This window comes from Monodon monoceros, unplaced genomic scaffold (assembly GCF_005190385.1).
Source record: "Monodon monoceros isolate NGI ecotype Baffin Bay Population unplaced genomic scaffold, NGI_Narwhal_1 Super_Scaffold_11, whole genome shotgun sequence".
Lineage (NCBI taxonomy): Eukaryota > Metazoa > Chordata > Mammalia > Artiodactyla > Monodontidae > Monodon > Monodon monoceros.
This window is the reverse complement of record NW_021703767.1, coordinates 12164385-12170673: the sequence shown is the minus strand read 5'-3', so window position 1 is coordinate 12170673 and position 6289 is coordinate 12164385. Positions and strand designations below refer to the sequence as shown.

The 6289-nt window shown below is 42.8% G+C and overlaps 1 pseudogene; it reads left to right on the top strand.

Moving 5' to 3' along the window:
* The first annotated feature begins 4307 nt into the window (after nt 1-4307).
* Nucleotides 4308-5680, top strand: LOC114891285 (annotated as a pseudogene).
* Nucleotides 5681-6289: the final 609 nt, after the last annotated feature.

Here is a 6289-nt window from a genome sequence, read left to right as displayed (position 1 = left end):
CAAATTCCACAAAGATTGAAAAACAGAGAAACAAAGCATATCACCATTTCTCCAAATTGTGAAACTGTCACCTAGAAGGTTGCATAGTCTTTGACCCATTAGTGAATTTAGCCGCTCCTTTGTGCCTGGAATGTGGTATTTTCACTTAAGCCAAAGAACTACAGGGTTGTATGAACTTTCAGAATATCAGCTTCTCAAAATAAAAATGTTTTTTTCTTTATAAGATAGGATCAACATTTGGCTTTTAAGAATAACGATTTCTTTTGGTGCAGTAAATATGAGATTTCTTTAAAAAAGAAAAAAAAAAACACAAAAAGAAAAAAGGGAGCCCTGCCTAAGTTTTCCTGATGTCATCATTGAGTAAATAAATGCACCTTGTACAGAATGAAGTAACAGCCACAGGCCTTGTATCTTATTAAAATGGATTTCCGAATGTCTGAGATAGTTTTCCATGACGGTACAGGAGACATGAACACAGGCCAGGTTCTGGTTGTGACATTAAGATTGGTTGGTCTTCTACATGGTCCAGGACCTCTCATTCCTGCGTCTCCTCGTGAGCTCCATCTATCGTCCACTTCGATGCTGGGTGCGCCCCGGAGATTTGCTTCTTTGATGTGTGTGCATGGATTCTTACTTTTGCGTATTTTGACATCCTTCATTTCCAACAGCTGTGGGATAAACACTTGCAGGCAGTGAGTGGTTTCATCCTGCAAGCTGCCAAGATGCTTGCCAAAAGTTTCATGTTTTCTTACCCTGCACGGAAAGCCTTTAAAAATGCTTAGTTTTCTTTTCTCTTATTTCTAACAGTCTTTCCCTCTGTTTTAGGAGATGTGGCTGGTGAATCTGGATGTCATATTGGAACATTGTTTTTTCATGGGGTTTAATTTCTCCTTTAAAAAATTGAACGTGCACTGCTTTCTTGTCTCTTTGTAATCAATAGGGTTGATTCATTTTTGTAATTCCTACACTCATCAAATTATGTCAGTGGAGCATTTTGTTCAACATCTTTGATTCTAATCAGGTGTTTCCTGAGAACTGTTAAAATAGTAACCTTAGAATAGAAAATAGAATCAGGAATTTAAATTTTATTGAATCCCTGGAATGTGAACTCCGTGAAGATGTGCCGTTTTTTGTCTGTTTTGTTCACCGCTATATCCTCAGCAGTGCCGGGCATGTACTCAGTAAATATTTGTGGAATGAATGAATGAGGGGATCCAATAAAAAAGAATTATATACGTTGAACAATTCAATGAAGTGGTGGTTCAAATCCCTTTTCTCATTCTCTCATTGATTTTTAAGTGAATGAAAGCTCTGTGACTTTGTCAACTGTCTTAAATTTTCTGGATCTCAGTTTTCTCATCCATAAAATAAAGACTTGATAAACTGTAAAGTCCCTTCCAAGCCTAAACCTTTATCATGGCAGGTGATACACATATATCAGTGATGGGCTAACTTGTACACCTCCTGCCAAGCAGGACCGCCACAGAAAAGATAGTTCCAAATGGAAATTTTCCCAAAATAATTGCGGATGGAGTTACTGAAGAATAAATGCATAATCTCCAGGGAACACTCTTGAATGATAATACTAATTTGAATGCATAGATTCCCTCCTTCCTTGCTTTCATCAGTCTCACTGCTACATCAGGCTCTTAACTGATGGGTACTCTGAATAAAATGAATTTGAAAATGACCCAAACAAAGAAAGAAGGCATTTCCCATTTTCCCATACTTAAAGCACAATCCTTTGTGCTTTCATACCCAGGAAAACGATGTACGGCGTCAGTGGTGTAGAGTTTTGTTGGTCAATACCATTTTACTTATATTATTAATGCAGTGCTCTGCAAAATAAATTTTAAGACAGTATATCGAATATAATCACATTTCATAGGTAGCTGGGTATGTTCTAGAATGAATTTATTTTGTCTATTTTAAATCGACTTAAAAGTGCTAGAAATTGTATTGCTTTTCTCAGGTTACTCTCTATTTTAACAATTCTCAACTTTAAATGTTTCCTGTTTGCTTGGATATTTCCATGTCATTATATTTTTCTCACTAGCTCTTTCTTAATTCATTAAAGGAAAATGTTTAAGCAGTAAATCTCTTGACATCATGTTACAATTTCTTTACAGTCACTTAATCCTATACGTGAAAGATCTAGCTAATTGTCTAGTTGCCTTTCTTAGTTATATGCCTAGTTCCAGTATATTAGCTTGATTGGTATTATTGCACCGAAATGTAGGGGAGATTGTAAGATCCATCCACATAATATAAATGGAAACATCCCTGAGAAGGAAAGGAGGGTGGAAGGAGGAAAATCCCTGTGACTCTCTGTAAAAAATGGTAAAAATGTCTTGTGTGCCCAACACAGATGTTTCATTTTAAAATTTAAGGATAATTGAATGTTTTGATGCTGGTTCTATTTAATAATTTACTTCTGTTTCATGGAGATTTAAAAAAAGGAATAAGGAAATAGGAAGGTAGACATACAAAGAGAAAGGGAGGAAGGAAGGAAGGGAGGGAGGAAAGAAGGGAGGAAATAAGCTAGCCATTGCTAAGGCCAAGGCCCTTGCTTATTTGAGTGAAAAATGTTACAGTGTTGAAAGTGGCAACTCGGAGGAGCCCCACAATCCCTTCCTTCCTTCCAACCTTCTCCCAGTTTCACCTGCTTTCCTTCCGTCCAACTTTTTCTTCCCCCCTCAACTTCCTTCCTCCCGCTTTTCCCCGAATATTTACCCACCATTGCTGATGATATGCCTGTCTGTTGCTGGGGACACTTTAGTGACGACACAGACATGATCCCTCGCACGTGGAGCTGAGCCTCTCCTTGGGGAGGACAGAGACAAAGCAGCAAGTCACACCGACTGATGGGATTATCCATTCTGATAAAGGCTGTGACAAAGGTGACAGGGGAGAGGGTGATGGTGGGACAAACTTAGACTAACGGGTCAGCAAAGAACTTGCTGAGAAAGTAAAATGTTTACACTGAGACTTGAAGGATGAGCTGAAGTTACGTAGGAGTAAGGGTGTGTGTGTGTGTGTGTGTGTGTCTGTCTGTCTGTCTGTCTGAGGGGAGAGGGGAAGGTGTGAGCCCAGGCAGAATGAAAAGCAGGTGCAAAAGGTGAAAAAGACTGAATGTTAGAGGAACTGGAAGGTGGTCAGAGTGGCCAGAGTGGTCACTAGCATGGGGACAGGGCTGGAAATGACTGTGGGGTAACATACGCAGAGCCTTGTGGGCTGTGTCCGTTATTTTGGGTGCTCTCTAGAACAACCACGGGAATCCACTGAAGGGCACTGAGTGGAGGTTAATATGATTTGAGTCTTAAGGAGATTTTAATAGTTTAAAGATTTTTCTGACCACCCTCTAGGGAATGGATTGCAGTTATCTGAACTAAGGAGTGCCACAGTGCACCTAGCCAAAGCGTACCTACACAGCATAATGTAGGAGCCAACTGTTCAGGTTCAAATCCCAGCTGCTAGCCTTGGGCAAGGGAATTAAATTTTCTGTGCCTCTGTTTCTGCATTTGTAAAAGGAGGGTGATAACAGTATCAGGCTGAGGGCTGTTGTGTAGATTACAACAGCGTAATAGTGTCTGGCCTATAATAAGTACTCAATAACCATCTGCCTTTGTGACGACCTATTCCTGAACTTTGCTGTGTAACACACAGGCTGCCAAAAGGTAATAGTAAAAGACATTTAAAATGTTTTCTAGGAAAAGTAGCCCATGAGGAAACCTTTAACAAAACAAGCAAGGAAACAAACAAAAAGACCCTGTATCTTTCTAGCTGGAAAAATCTTTTCGTGTATGAGGTTGCTTAGCATGGGGGACAGTCATGCTGCCTAAGGAGTCCTTTGAGGGCAGTGAACCAGCCCCGTCGTCCTACTTTAATTCATCCAGCAAACTTCAGAGTATCTCCTGTCTGCAAGGTACTGGTGTTGGTTAAGGTGGTTTTGGAGGCAAGAGACAGAAAACTCCTACTCAGCAAGCTTGAACCGTGAAGCACTCTATTATCTTATATGGTGAGGGATCCAAAGGCAGCGTGACTCTGGCTCTTCCTCTGTCTTTCTGGATTCCTTTGCCTCTGCCCCTTTCTGGTGCTGGCTTAACCCTCAGACTGGTGTCAAGAGAGCGGCTTTCATCCCCTGTGTCTCATTTGGGCGGACAACATCCCTCCTAAGCAGAGGAACAATCTCTTCCTTGTGTCTTCTTTTAAAAGCAAGGAAATCGAGATATGTTCGGTAGATGGGCTTTGTGCCCATGGATGCTGCTGAGTAAGCATCATTGACATCTCCCCCCTCCACTGCCATCATGTCCAAGTCAGAGTGTCCCAAAGAGCCCAAACAGCTGTGGAAGCTCTTCATTGGAGGTTTGAGCTTTGAAACAACCAATGAGTGTCTGAGGAGCCATTTTGAGCAGCGGGGAGCGCTCACAGATTGTGTGGTAATGAGGGATCTGAGCACCAAGCACTGCAGAGGCTTCGGGTTTGTCACATACGCCACTGTGGAGGAGGTGGATGCGGCCATGAATGCAAGGCCACACGAGGTGCATGGAAGAGTGGTGGAACCAAAGAGGGCCATCTCAAGAGAAGATTCTCAAAGACCTGGTGCCCATTTACCTGTGAAAAAGATTTTTGGTGGTGACATTAAAGAAGACACTGAAGAACATCACCTAAGAGATTATTTTGAACGGTGTGGGAAAATCGAAGTGACTGAATTCATGACTGACCTAGGCAGTGGCAAAAGGAGAGGCGCTGCTTTCCTAACTTTTGATGACCATGACTCCGTAGACAAGATTGTCATTCAGAAATACCACACTGTGGGGCTTCCCTGGTGGCACAGTGGTTAAGAATCCACCTGCCAATGCAGGGGATATGGGTTCCAGCCCTGGTCTGGGAAGATCCCACATGCCGTGGAGCAGCTAAGCCCGTGCGCCACAACTACTGAGCTTGTGCTCTAGAGCCCGCGAGCCACAACTACTGAGCCTGTGTGCTGCAACTACTGAAGCCCACGTACCTGGAGCCCATGCTCCACAACAAGAGAAGCCACCGCAATGAGAAGCCCGCGCACCACAAGGAAGAGTAGTCCCCACTCGCTGCAACTAAAGAAAACCTGTGCACAGCAACAAAGACCCAATGCAGCCAAAAATAAATAAATTAAATAAATAAATTTTAAAAAAAGAACACAGGTTTAAAAAAACAGAAACAAAACAAAAAAGAAATACCACACTGTGAATGGCCACAACTGTGAAGAAAGGAAAGCCCTACCTAAGCAAGAGATGACAGTGTTTCATCCAGCCAAAGAGGTCGAAGTGGTTCTGGAAACTTTGGTGGTGGTCTTGGAGGGGGTTTTGGTGGGAATGACATCTTTGGTCGCGGAGGAAACTTCAGTGGCCGAGGTTGCTTTGGTGGCAGCCGTGGTAGCGGTGGATATGGTGGCAGTGGCGATGGCTATAATGGGTTTGGTAACGATGGAAGCCATTTTGGAGGTGGCAGAAGCTACAATGATTTTGGCAGTTATGACAATCAATCTTCAAATTTTGGACCCGTGAAAGGAGGAAACTTTGGAGGCAGAAGTGCTGGCCCCTGTGGTGGTGGAGGCCAATACTTTGCCGAACCATGAAACCAAGGTGGCTGTGGCGGTTCCAGCAGCAGCAGGAGCTACGGCGGGGGCAGAAGATTTTAATTACTGCCGGGAAACAAAGCTTAGCAGGAGAGGAGAGCCAGAGAAGTGACGGGGAAGCTCCAGGCTACAACAGATTTGTGAACTCAGCCAAGCACGGTGGTGGCAGTGCCTAGCTGCTACAAAGAAGACATATTTTAGACAATACTCATGTGCATGGGCAAAAAAAACTGGAAGACTGTATTTGTGACCAATTGTATAACAGATTATTTTAGTTTCTGTTCTGTGGAAAGTATAAAGCATTCCAACAAAGGGTTTTAATGTAGATTTTTTTTTTTTTTTTGCACCCATGCTGCTGATTGCTAAATGTAATAGTCTGATCATGAAGCTGAATAAATGTGTCTTTAAAAAAAAAAAAAAAACGGCAAGGAAATCTTTTCCTGAAGCTCCTCAGCAGAACCCCCTCCTATCTCGTTGACCACAAAATTGGCCCATGACTATGTTGGAACCAGTCCTTGACAAGGGGAATGGCGCCATCATGATTGACTTGGACTCCTCATGGCCCACGCACTAAGGGCCCAGCCTCCTCTGAAGCATGTGGACAGATTGGAGAAGGGGAGACACCAGATTAAAATGGGGATTGTGTCAGGAAGGAGGAGAGAAGAAGTGCCT